Genomic DNA, 15,260 nt, shown 5'->3' on the forward strand with positions numbered 1-15,260 from the left:
TCCGAAGAGACCCATCCGATGGTCTGGATGCTTCGTCGAAAAGACCTGGCCGTTCGCCGTTGGCGGCTCTACTCCATCATTGTAAAAAAAGTGTCAATAAAAAAATAAACGTGTGCACCCTAGCACGGTCAATGACAGAAGAAAGAATAGAGAAGAGTCAACACCGATCTAACAGCAATTTCAAATCGATAACGGCCAGTCTTTTTGGAAGGGATCAATACTGATAAACAATTCGATTTCAATTATATTTCTCTTTTATCGCCTTATCTAGCGGTCAGCGGCAAAATAATGAGTGGTTGACACCGCTGTCCCAGAAAAAGGTTCTTTCGCGCGATAAAATAAATAAGTAGACATAACAAAAAATCATAAACGGTCCACCTTCGAATTTGTGACGTTACAAGCCCCTTGATCAACATTCTTACCTAGAAGGGCGGAGCTCGGGGCTTCGGGTTCCTCAAACCCGTAGTACTAATTAAAGTACTCCCCTGGGGGGAATGATTATCTTATAAAATTTTATATTCGTTTCAGGATTTATTCTACAATAAAATTTCTAAATAAAAATTTAGTATCCGAAAAAAAACTGACACGGCACCGCCTTTTGCTCTAGGCTGGCGCTCACCCGTGTCTCTCTCGATATCAGCCGTCCAGCTATTAACATGACAATCGATTGTCATCGGTTGTCTCCCCGCCCTTGACACCGCGATAAGGCCGCCGCCGAATATGGATTACTGATATTGCGGTCTGTTCCGTTTTCGACGTACACCTCAACTGGTGTGTTGTTTTTTTCTTTTGGTCGCGTTTCCGATGGATACTTTAACTGGTCGTTGTGCTTTTCCTGTGCGGAACTGTTATTTTTGTTGTCAGTGTTATATTGATACCTTTTGTTTTGGTGAATCGCCTCCAACTGTTACTAAAATTGTGCAGCCCTGTGTATAGTATTATCTACGGCCATTTATATAGGCATTCATTATATATATATACAAACGTTGTCCGTTGAAATATAACTTGTGCGATCGTGCCATACTGGATTACGTATTAATACTTAAAAATAGAAAATAAGTAATTCTCCATCATTTATAAATTAACTTTAAATTTTTATTATTATTAAATTTAAAATTTAATTATTTTTCTAGGTGTAAGGAATGGTTTTTTTTTACATTGAGGAATGTTTTATTGGAAAATTCAGAGATACTGTGTCATATAATATTGTGAACATAATTTTGTATTATTTTTACCAATATATATATTTTTAATTTTTTATTAATTATGAATTTATTACTAATATATTTTTTTATTCAATAAAATATTAATTTAAATAAATAAAATTTGTTGTTGAAATTAATATACAATACCTTATTTAAACTTTTACAATTTCCTATAGAGAACAAATAAATAATGTGTATTTGATTTGATAGATAAATAAATAACAGCTAGTACATCCTAAAAAGTTATATAAATTTCTAATTACTAATTCAGAAATATAAATTATGTATAACTAAATGGGAAGGATACAAAATGACTGAAAAACTGGACAATCTGTTTTAACTCTTATTAATAGAGGAAATAAGACAATTATAAAAGAAAATCGTTATTAAATTGTAACTGTTGCAGACATTTTTTTTTTACAGCCTATCAAAACATTGCTCAACGTGGAGATAATGAAAGTAGCAATAGCATAAATAAAGGTAATTTCTTAGAACTTTTAAATTTTTGTGCCAAAAGAGATACTAGATTAAAAAAAAAATTGATGTGTTAACTAAAAATGAAAAATATACACACCACAGTACACAAAATGAATTATTTAGTATTATGAGTCAAATGGTCATAGAATCAATTGCAAATGAGGTACAAAAATCTAAGTACTTTTCAATTTTGGCTGATGAAACTAAAGATATAAGTAAAACTGAACATATATCAGAAATGGTGCGTTATTTTTACAATAACACAGTTATTTTATTTAATTAATTGATCACAGGTGATCAATTTTTATTATACAGTGAATAATATTCTTATTTATTTATATAAAGATAAAATGAAGTTGGTGACATTTTTTAATGCGGAACGAGAAAATTTTTTTTGGCCTTTGGAACTATAGCCCTGTCTAATACAAATATCTATTTGCATCTATAAGACGTATATGTCTTTGTATTTATACGGTATGTACATTATAAAAACAAAATTATAATATGTTATTTCCTATTTTAAATAGAACTCGTACACAAGAAGAGCAGTAATATTGTTAAGTAAAATATAGTTAAATATAACTATGATAACGAGTTATTATAATTGGTTTCAATTTTTAGTTATATGCTTTCAAAAAAAGTGTTAAATATGAAGTCAAATCGAATGCAGCGATTAGATTTCCATGCAGACTGTAAATAAAAACTTTTATTTTCAGAAATAGCATAATAACATTTTTAGTAAGTAAAACAAAATGTCAAACCTTAAACAACCAAAACGTAATTAATTAAAAATAAAATTAATAAAATGATAAAAATAAAAATATTAAATATTTTATTTTTCTAGACAGATAAATGCGTGTCGATTTCACCTAAAATAGCATTCAAATTCTTATTTCCTAAATTATCTATATGAAATACAAGTAGTGTAAAAATGGTAATTATGCGCTCTCCCGCATCACCCGAGTGGGCTCAAGCCGACTTGCTGGCCAAGAGCATTAGGGAGGCTCTGGGTAGCATGGATGTGCGCGTCCACCGTCCGGTAATGACGTGCACATTTATGCTACTAGGCATGGAGGAGTAGATAGAGGAAGAGGATGTCCAGGGGCCGTTGACCTTTATCCTCTCTACGGTAAAAGAATTAAAGCGATAGACCCAGCGGTGATTCGGTTGTTCGGTAGTGGAAACGCATAGTGCGAGGTGCCAATCAGAGACGCGGCTCCGCTGGTCGGTTTGGCACATTTGCGTATGAGCTGGACGTCGTGTAGGGTGCGTGTCTTAAAAGAAATGTGGTGCTTTAAGTTTCTGGAGCGAGGGCATGTCCAGGGTGCAAGGGACCAGACCGATTCGTCGCTTGCTTCGCATGCATCTAGCAAAACGAAAAAGCAGGCTTGAGTAAACCTGGTTTACTGGTTTCGTTTTCAATGTATTGTGTCTGACTGTTTGTGTGTTTTTCTTAATCTAACGGTTAGATTCTAACCCATAGCAAAGTCCTACCCCTACCTCCACAGATCCCACTCTGGGATCCGGCTAACGGGGGAGGCCACGTCGTATAGTAACTCAGCCCTTGATTAATTTCGGGCTGAGTCACAACACGGTGGTATGAGTTTTATCGCGACGTCAGGTGCCCTTAAGCAAATACCTCACGATAGTTCCAGGCATCCAACATTATGTCGACCGTAGAAAAAAAAGGGTATGCTCTGAGGTGATGGTACGTGGTACGTGATCTGTGTGTGATGGTGGGGGTAATGTGCGTGTCTTAGAAAGCATTTACAATGATGGTGGTTTAAACTATATTGCGCATACGCACTATAACTCAATGCAAGGAGTGGGGAGGTGGTTCAAACGTAGATATTCTCCTCCTACGGTACCATCTACTGGAGGATAGGGTAAACTGGCCTAGTGAAGAGGGTAATGTGTTAAATATATTACGTTTAATATTAAATATACGCATTAAATTGAATAGTGTACTTTAAGTAGCGGCTGCCGCCACCATACTTGTTTTTGAGTTATCTTAGAACGACTCAACCATCTTGTTAACAAACTCTATAATATTATAATACTATAACATTTAAAAGCGTCTGAATTTTATGAGGAAAAATTATGCCGCTGTCTGCATATAATCAATATTTAATATACAGCTATAATTTTCTAAGAAATCGACTACCAGACGCCTAGGTAAGCATATTTCCAACATCAAAAATGTCACTGTATAGTAATGATCACTGTCGTATACATTTAATAAGAAAAATGGCAACGTTGTCATTTTTCATGCCTACGCATTTGATTCTTTATTACATAACAAGAAGCTATCTAATGTCTTAATTAAATTAAATTTATCTTAAAATCGCTATTTTTCAAACATTTCTTTAGTTTATTGAAGTTATTTTATAATTACAATACCATTATTAATTACTTATATCGTAGTATTTCTATAATGATTACCATTACTGTGTGAAGACTCAAACTGAAGTAACACTATAAAATATGTCAAAGTAACTCCAAGAATCTATAACAAATAGACATTAATATATTAATAATTGTAACGTATACTATGTGGCGTACGCAGAATTTTTTATAAGTACTAAAATAAAAGTAAAAAAAAGAAAAATTTAATGATTAAAGTTACAATTCTGTGGCTTATATCTTATGTCAATAAGTCCTAAAATTGGTTAAGATTTTTTATAATTTGTATTAGGGAGGATAATATTTCTTATGGGATAGACAATTATCCTTTAATTATTGTGGAAAGATTTTTTTTCATTTAAAAAAAAAAATCCATTAATGTTTAACATATAGTTTATAAGAATGAGCCATTAATTTGATTACTTATGTTAAGCAGTTTAGAGCAAAGATTGTATTAAGAGTATTTCTGTTTATACTATTAAAAATAATTGTATTATTAATACATTTTTCCTCTATCATCACTAAAAATAATAAAATGTAAACTTATTTAAAAGATGTTGTGCATGTAAATGGTTTACTATTCGTTATTAGTAATGATAGAAACTATTTTTATCCATAAGAGCATGTTAACCAAAGGGTACCTTCACTTATATATTGTATGAAATTTTAAACTTTATTTTAATTAAAACACGCACTTATTTTAGCGCAATGTGTTAAGTTAGAGGCGATAACAAACTTAGAGTATTTCTATCAACTTTTTGATTATAAAAATTAATTAAACATATATATATATATATATACATATATTAATTTTTTTTTTCTTACCGTTGTAATGAGTGATAATCGTATTGTTATTAGACCCGCACACACATGTACGGTAACTTTTCTAGTGACAACTTGTCGAAATACTTCTTGTTCCTTAGTAATCAAATATTTAAGTTTCAAATTCATGAAATAATTTAAAGTCATAACCTATTTTACAACAATATGTGCATTGCATATTATGCAATAAAAAATTCTTGGGGGTGTCTTATGTTGAAATTTTTTCAACGAGATATAAAATTTAACCTTACAATAACAAATTGGTGAAGTAAATTTTAAGTTTTATAAATCTGAAAACAATAGTAAGCTGACCAAAACTACTATTAAGCTTCGATACGAATCGAGGTAGGAAGTATTAAATTTTCCATAATATATAATAAAGGTATTAATATTATTTTCTTTTTTTGTCAGTTGACACACATTTTCAGCTCTCACTGGACCGATTTCTTTCAATGATACATCAAAAGATCACAAATCGTATGAGGAGTAATAAAAGGTTTTAGGGTAAGAGTAAGAGTGCATCAACGTTCTGCTTTAAGTCCTTACTTATTTTCTATAGTAACTGATGTAATTACTAGAGAAATACAAGAAGAGGTTCCTTGATGCATTTGTTCGCTGATTATATAGTGTTAATAGGAGAAAATCGGGAGGAAATTAATCAAAGGCTAGAGGTGTGGGGATCAGCTCTTAAATAAAAGGGTTTTAGAATAAGTTGAAGACAGATTATATAGTGTACGAGTTTGACAAAGAAGAATGCTAGGTTGGTGAAATGAGGAGAGCAGTGACAATAATCAAGGATGTGATAGGAGAGTTGGAAAGTATTTAGGATGAGTTGTGCAAAAGAACGGTGGAATTGACGAGGATGTAAGACACAGAATTAAGTGCGGGTGGTTGAAGTAGAGAGAAGCGTCTGGCGTCTAATGCGATAAAAGAATTCCAATGAGTCTGAAAGGTAAGTTCTACAAGACTGTAATAAGGCCAGCTATGATGTATGGATCAGAATGATGGGCGGTTGATAAGAAAGTAGAGCAGAGATGAGAACGCTTAGATGGATAAGTGGAGTGACTAGAATAGATAGGATAAGAAACAAATATATAATTGGGAGTACAGATGTATATTGAGCGCCCGACACTTTTTTCACAATATTACTAGTATTTTATGTTAATTATTGTTTTAAGCTTATTTTAAAAATTATTGTTAACTTTTTAGTTCAATGTGCTTTAAAAGCGTGTTTTTTTAGTTTTTTAAACTATATTTATTTTTTTCTATTTATTGATGTCAATTTCAAACTTGCAAGTTGAACTAAAAGTTATAGTAATAAATTAATTTTTTTTATTATAAACTTTTACTTGAAGGAAAAAAAATAAATAGGTTACAGTGATTTCTTTAAACATATTAAAAATCAAAATCAATAATAATTTGAAAACAATTAATTATAAAAAAACCCAGCACAGGAGGGTTGCGGCATAGTGGTGACGTGGCATAGTTGTGTCAAGTATAATGATATCTTACAGTGATTAAAATCACTATCATAAAAAACGCTTCGATGCAAATCTGTAAATAGTGTTTAATTTTTAACAATTGATTACAAGTTTTATGATTTATAAATGTAATATATGGATAAATTTATATATATTGTAAGGTTTCAGCTGAATCCAGGGCCTACTATTTACTCACTGTCTAGGGGAACACTGGACAGTCACCTAGTAGCCGAACCAAACAAGATAGTACTTGTTGACAGAGCTACTAGGTTTTGATTTAAAAAAAAAACAAATATTAATAATAAAAACGGTAGCACAGTGGGGTCGAGGCACAGTGTGGACGAGGCATAGATGGGACAAGTATAGATGATATCTGACAGTGATTAAAATCACTATCATAAGAAACGCTTCGATGCAAATCTGTAGATAGTGTTTCCTTTAGAGAAATTGGTGAAATATTTTAAAAGCAACATGAACTCTTATTTCTTTAATTATATCCTGATTAGTAGTTCTTTGATTTTAAAATATAATATATGAAAAAATACTAATTATAGTTTTTAAATTTAGTATGAAATTGTGAGGCCAGTTAAATATTTTTTGAGAAAATTAAAAAAACTCATATTTTTGAACTTTTGCGAGGCTGTAAAAAAAAAGCTCAATTCCAATCAATGAGGACTATTAGTATGTCATTATACATATTTTAATTCAACTTTTAAAAAAACAAAATTTAGTTGGGAATTTTTTCAGCAATTTTTCCTATGTTGACAAGCCTACATTTCAATTTTAAACTTGTAATTGAGATAAAATTTATGGTTCAATTTTTTTTACTTTAAACTTTCATAAATCTTTATCAACAATTTTTCATCAACTTTAAAGAACCAAAAAAATAGGTTAAAATTGAAAATTTGGACTGATTATTTTTAACATATTAAAAATCAAATCAGTAATAATTTGAAAACAAATTTTTTTTTCTTTTAATTATTATTTTATACATAATTTGTAATAATATAAAAAGTTAGAAGTGATAGAAATAGTCTACTTGCAGATTTGAAAACAATGCGAAAATTTGATTTAGAAAAGTGTATTTTTGCTTTTGATGAAAGTTCCTTGTAGTCCAGTGCATTTTTTTATAGTAACAAACAGTTTTTATTAAAAATTATTGTATCAAGCCCTTTAAATTTTTATACATGTAAAAGTAAAGCAAAATATAACTACTTTATTATTTTTATAATTTCTTCGTTTAAATAAAAATATTAAATTATTGAATATCAATTTCATACTAAATTTAATAATTATATTAGTATATATTCATATATTATATTTTAAAATCAAAGAACTACTAATCAGGATATAATTAAAGAAATAAGAGTTGATGTTGCTTTTGTAATAATCCACCAATTTCCTACTTTAAAAAAAAAAAATGTGGTTGGGAATTTTGTCTCTTATTCGCCAAAATTACTCCTTCGTTGACTAGAATACATCATTGAATAGAANCCAAAATTACTCCTTCGTTGACTAGAATGAATCATTAAATAGAAAATTTTATGAGAATTAAAACAATGTTATTTTTAAGATTAATATGCAGTCAGGAAATTTTATAATTACTATCTACAGTATATTTATCAGAAAAACTCATTATTTTTGGCATTTTTATCGTAATAGAACACTTAAATAGAAATCATAGTAATCATTTCTAAGTAATTTTTGGTATTTAAAAAGATGCTACCATTGAAATATCCAAAACTTTATTAATTTTAATGATTTACTTTAACTAAAAAAAAAAAGTTATTATTTTGAATCACTCTTGTGGGCAGGTAAAGGGTTAGATTTATAAAAAAAAAAATACGAAATCGAAAATTTTCACACAAAAATAGCATTCGGTAGCCGTTTTCACCATGAAGACAAGTCCAGAGGTCAAATTTTTTTTTTTCAAATTAAAGTATATTACATTAGCTTTAATTTAAGATATATATAAAAGTGTCAGACCTTCCGGAACATTTTCAAAAGTTAAGTTGAAAAAATTAATTTTTTGTGAAAAAGTTGTCATTTTAAATCCCCCCCTGTGGGCAGATAAAGGGTCAAATTTACAAAAAAAATATACCAAATGATAGGTAAAGACATCAAGCATCTATATAAAAAAATTTTATATTCATATGTTCATTTTTGAAAAAGTTACGGCAATTTTTAGTAAAAAAAATTGAAAATATTTCGAAAATTAGTAATCCCTTTATAATAAAATAAAATACAAAACCAAGAATTTTAACACAAAAATAGCATATTTTTGAATACAGTAGCTATTTTCACCATAAATACAATATAAAGTCTGGAATTTTTTTTTTTTTTAATATTTAAATATATTACATAAGTTTTAATTGCCCCATTCTCAGCTTTTCATCGAAGGTAATAGCTATAGCTGTTTTAATATGTAGATTTTTTTTTTAATTTTGTGTTTCATTTCGGTAATGTAATTTTGAGACATTTTTCTAAATTTCTAAATTAGAAGTGGTTTTTTAAATTTTTAGTAATGATTTTTTTAACTAGATTAAAATCAGAATTCTTCTTACGTATTGATCATTATAATCGGTCCTGTAAGATTTTAGAATTTTTATGGACACGCACAAAAAAAAAACACATGATAATACCTTTTCAACTTGCATCAAAAATATGCTTTTAACATAGTCAAAAATTATTTTAAATGAAGTAACTCAAAATTTTTGATGAATCAGAAGTTAAAATTTTGTCAATACATCATAGGCGACAGGTATGTTAACGATTTGTAAAAAATTCAAAAATATATTTCATAATCGTAGTAAAATATAATCACGAAAACTGACTATTTTCTTTTTTTTCTATCACCATTTTGGAAGTCTATAATTTCTAGGAACTTCTATTTATATTAATAAAATGTTAACTACATCTCTAAACACGGTGATTGTTTTAATTTTGACCAAAAATTAAAGTAAGAATTATCGTTGATAAAACTCCTAATTAAATTTGTGATCATATTTAAAAAAATCAGTATATAGAGATGCTATAAGCATTTTATAAATATAAATAGAAGTCCTATTATTTAATAATTTGAAAACAAATTTTTTTTTCTTTTAATTATTATTTTATATATAAAAAGAAAAACACCCCTGTATTAAGGGAAATGATCAGATTTAATAAAAAAGTAATTCGAATTAAAGAATTATATAAATATTATATCTCATAAAAAAATTGTATTGATCTATACATTTTTCAAAAAGTTATAACAATTTAAAGTTAAAAATGTAAAATATAAAATCGAGAATTTTAACACAAAAATAACATACGGTAGCCATTTTCACCATGAAGACAAATCCAGAGGTCAAATTTTTTTTTCAAATTAAAGTATATTACATAAGCTTTAATTTAAAATATATATAAAAGTGTCGAAAATTAGCGATTTTTAAATTTGCAATTTTTTGGGGGATTTACCCCGTTAACGTGGAACGAGGGAAATTTTTTCAATTTTTGAGGGTAATGTCTTCAACTAGATACGATTTGTGATCTTTTGACATATTTTTCATCAAAATCGGTTCAGTGAGATCTGAGATTGAGCGTATACAGACACAAAAAAAAAAACACATTATAGTAAAATTAATTCCCATCGAAGCTAAAAAAAATTTGATTTTTGAAATTTGATTCTATTTTAAAATACCTGCACAAGGGAAGTTCACTGATTTTCATAAATATTATATAAATCAAATTGATATAGCATAGAAAGCTTATTTAAATTTTTTTGCTCTTTTTGAGTCGAGAAAAATAGCTTTGTAATTTGAACTAGCTAAATTGTTTATTTTTTCAGTTGACGGAAGCGACTTACGGTTGTCGATTCAGTAAAACTTTTGTTTTACGCGCTTAGGGTACAGAGTTCCAACCTACTTATGACAAGAATTTTTTTCCTAATTATTTTTAAGATAGAATAAATTTTCATCTCATTTGATTTTTATCTCATTTAAATTCAATAACTTCAATAAAGATCAAAGATCCCATCACTGTAGTCGCCCCTCACAAGTAGAAATTTCTTATTCATATTAAAATTATTTTACTATATTTTAGGTTTATCTTCGATGCAAAGCTGAGAAGGAATTTTTTTGTGACTATCATTTATTTTCTCTGGTCTAACTTGACCTACTTTTTTCAACGATACGTCAGATAATTACTATTAGTTGAAGATATAACCCTCAAAAATTGAAAAAAAATTTTAACCTATCAATTAAACAGTTACTTGTCCCATGTTTTCCATACAGACAATTAAAATCTTTCATTACTAATGTTTTTGAAATATTTATTGTTGAATCAAGTTTGATATGATAGGTTTCAACTACAAAATTAAATCATTTTACTTTGTAATTTCATAATATATTTGTGTGTGCTACTACTAGATTATAATATTCCAAATTTTTTGGTGTGTGCCCAGGAACTACCATTAGAAATTATTTTAGGGTGATTGTGGAAAATTAACTTAAAGAAACTTTGTTTCGTTGATTTACGCAAATTATATAAATAAAATGTTGTAACAAGCTGGACTAGTAGTAAGGTTATGGAGCCCGCAGTACCGGAATGTGAAATCGTAGCTGCATATTAATGTAACGATACCAAATCTTAGCTATTTGCGTGTCGTATACATTTTACTTATAATGTATACTATACATCATAGTTAGTTGGTATAGGGTTATAATAAGCTAAAGCGACCCCTGAGAAATACCCTTAACATAATTTGTTTACATAGAAGACGTACACTTGTATAGAAAATAGCGCAATTTTTAGAAATGTCCAGTTTAAATTTAATAATGAAAATTTTTTATAGTAAATCATTTTAGTATATCCAAAATTCTAAGGTATGTTGTATAAATAGCTATGGTTTGGTTTCGTTAGATTAATATGTAGTCGCGGCTTCACATCCCGGATTCCGATTCTGCGGGCCCATAACTTTATTATAAGTCCTACTTGCTACAACATTTTATCTATTACATAATTTAAATTTAATTTTGATTTATAATGCTAAATGTAATTGATTTATATGCATTTATAAATTTTGACTTATACTTTTTTAAGTATTTGCAACTTAGTTGTAGTAGTTATATAGTAACATAGATATGTTTTTCGTTTTGAAGGGTAATAACCCTTTATTCCATCCCAAAAATTATATTCCCAGTTACAGCACATAACTATGTTTTTATGTCAGTTAATAAATATTTGTATTGGCTAATCATAAGTTCGAAATAGTTTAATAAAATTTTTAAATGCATATAAATGCATTTCTCAGTTGTTATCAGACGAATTAGGGTCTCATTTAGTAAATATGCATTCACAGAAATTAGATAAAAACTATTTATGAGGTAAAAATTATTATCGATAACTAAATGTAACATCTGTGTGTCCCTCATAAATGCTATCTTGGATGAACCTATAAAAGGAAAATGTTTTAATGTCTTCTTATAATTTAAATTTTACCAATTCGATTCCAAAAGTTTTATCCAAATATACTCTCTCAATTAGACCATCATGTTTAATTTTATCCATTCGCAATGTGTTTAGGAAGTCAAACATCTTACAATTCTAAAAATGTTCATATTTGTAACTAATTATTTACTATTAATGATCAATTAAATTGCATATACATAATTTTAATAAACACAGAGAAAAACGGGTAAGTTGACGAATTTAATATTTATTAAAACTAATCATTTATTCTTATAAGAGATGAATGAAAAACTGTTATGATAGTATATAAGTTACGAAAGAAGTACTTATGCTAACTTCAATTTTTAAATCTATTCATAGAAGTCGGAAAAAATCGTAGAAGATTAACCTCGTTATATCACTACTCTACCTTACCCTAAATTTAGTTACTTACTTGGTATATAAGCCTATCACAAACGAACATTAAACATGAAAACTGGCCAAACCATGCAATGAGTTGTCCTGAAATAGTTAAGTTAGATAACCAAGTTCCGATTTTTTCTTGGTAATCGTCTGTAAGTAAATGCAGTACTACAATCAAGGTGTATGTTACTCTTATGGCGGCTAAAATTACAGCAATTAATATGTCAAAATTAAAAGTAGTGCATACTCCAACTTCATCTCCCGTTACCAAGTCAGTGATTTTACAATGACGATATGCCAAGCTAATGAGTAGAGTTCGCTTGTTTTTTAAATTAACAGATTTAGAACTGTTATTGTTAAAATGAGTAATACAATTATGATTGATGGATCGCATATCGTTTTCAGCAATCATAAGGATTATAATAGCTATTCCATATGATACATTTGGTACACACGTAGTAATTGCCATGACAATATTAAAAAAAAAATTCCAAATGCTTGTTGCATACAACATATGAAATAAAGAAATAATGAATTGAACAATTGCAAATAAAATTGGTAAAATTCCATACCATGGCATAGTTGAATGCAAATCATCATTTTCTAAGCATCTAGCTAAGGCAAAATTGAGACATTTAGGTGTTGAATGTAATCGCCACCACATTGCTGATCCCAACAAGCTGATTTCTGAAATTCTGTCAAGCCATGATACTGAGTAATAGATACACGCATACGTACACCAAATACCACTACAAACAATATCATAACATGACGCTTCATATATGTTGATAGCCTTAATAGTCATAGGCCACGTCTCTATGTATATACGGTAAATTACAACTGCCATACAACTCATATTAAATGCTCGCATTAAAAGCCATTGCCTTTTTCCAACAGTGTTGGCTGTCCACTTACATTCATCTCCTCCATCGAAATGCAATACCAATACACCAGTAATTTTTCCAAACCAATACAAATTTGTAAACCAAAATAATTTTATATGACGCTTTAATATAAAATACATGCTGTAAGTTCCAGTGAAAACTGAAGGTTTAGCAAATTTATTGAAACAGTTATTTTAATATATTAGGGTTTTGATATTTTTAATAGTATTGTAAAAAGTATATTCAAATATTTACGAAGATATTATTGAAAATGATAATAATATTGAAACATTAATATTATTAACATTCGTTAATTTTATTTGCGTAGCTACAAAACGTGGTTTACAAAAATCAATATAAATATACTAATATTTCATTTCATAAGTATCCTTAGGTTTTAGTTTGAAGCTTGGTACGATTCATAATAATAATAACTTTTAATACATCTAAAGATAAAGATATACATCATATAATTCAATTTAAATTTATTATAAATAATTGTTTTGAAAAGTCGAATTTTGTGGCGGAGACAAAAGGTCTTAAAAAAATATAAACATAATATTTTTAATAAATATAATTAATAACATTAAAAATTATTTTAAAGCAATTTAGTGCGTATTATAAATAAATTTCAACTATAAAAAAAAAATATTTATTACACATTATAATAAAATAGTACTCAATGTAAATAATAATTTTTTACAATCTATTTTATTTCCTTAACATTTTTTAATCCAAACATATTTTTATGAAGTATATAGTAATAAAACGCCTTTGAAGAAATTTCATAAAGTATAGAAAATCATACACCTAAATTAATAGGGTCTCCTTTACCAAATTTAGTGATTTATTTTTAATTTTAAATAAGTTATTTATGTTTTAATGGGTTTTAACATTTCTGGCTGAAACTAATATTTTCAGGAAGATAAAAGTTAATAAAATACCATATTTATTGTACAAAGATGTCTGAATTTGAATTTAAAGGTTTCTTAAAGATTATCTTAAGTAAACATTTTATTGTAATACTAAGTAATTTTAAATATTTTCATAAGTGCCCGCCCAAACTCAAATTCCATAAGTATATTTATCTATTTTAATTTTAACGGGTACAAAAACCCTTTAAAAACTACATTTTACAGTGTAAGTATAATATGAGAACAGGAAAAAAATATCTTCTATGTTTATATGTGACATTCTCCAAATTATTTTCGCAATATTTATTTTACCATTCGCTCGCTCACATTTTAATGCATTCATATCCATGCTGGATCTATGCAATATAAGTTCCTGTCGAGAGTTTATTATAATTTTACAACCTTTTAAATAGTTGCTTATAGTTATTATCGAGGTGGACATAATTCCCATGCACTCAGACCTGTTGGTCCATTGTGCGCATAAATAGTTGCCTAATTCTAAAGGCGGTGGTAAATTACCAAACGAATCATAATAAAATATAGTTTTATTTTTATTTTTATAATATGCTACCCAGTGTATGCCTTTACCCGTATCATCATCCAAATTCACTACGGCACATTCAAACTTTCTTGGCATTTTAGGTAACTTGTCTCGTGAAAAGACATTACGAAAATGAAACAGTTTGTATAATCTCACATATTTTATAACATCATCGCTGTTTAATAGACGATCACTGGGTAGCATATGAATTAGTTTTTTTGGAATGGTTTTGATTCGATCACATTTGCGCGTGCCCAAATCTCTGTCTCCCAGAACTTTTGTTGATAGCGAAAGATTTTCGTTTAAACGAGAGTAGGTATCGCAAAGGTTTTGATATTTATATAAAAAGAGCTGATTTTTAGACACTTGATTATTAATACAAAATGTCGGAGGAGAATATAACATCAAGTATTATAAAAGCTAAAAAATGTATTAGGAAAAAATTACTGGAACTTAAACGTGGTGTTGACCAAAGTAGAGAGTTTATACGCGAGCATGCGAAACCTATCGTTGAACCTCTGGAAAAAATTGCACAACAAACAAAAAACTTATTTAAAAAACGTAAATTGAATGATGCTGAGGAATACGATGATATTGGTAAAAATCAAACAGTCGTGCTGTCTAAACCGTTATAACAACTACAATCAAACTTTTATGCGGTCTACGGTGTATCCGGTACT

This window comes from Daktulosphaira vitifoliae, unplaced genomic scaffold (assembly GCF_025091365.1).
Source record: "Daktulosphaira vitifoliae isolate Bord-2020 unplaced genomic scaffold, ASM2509136v1 Scaffold_4, whole genome shotgun sequence".
Taxonomy (NCBI): domain Eukaryota; kingdom Metazoa; phylum Arthropoda; class Insecta; order Hemiptera; family Phylloxeridae; genus Daktulosphaira; species Daktulosphaira vitifoliae.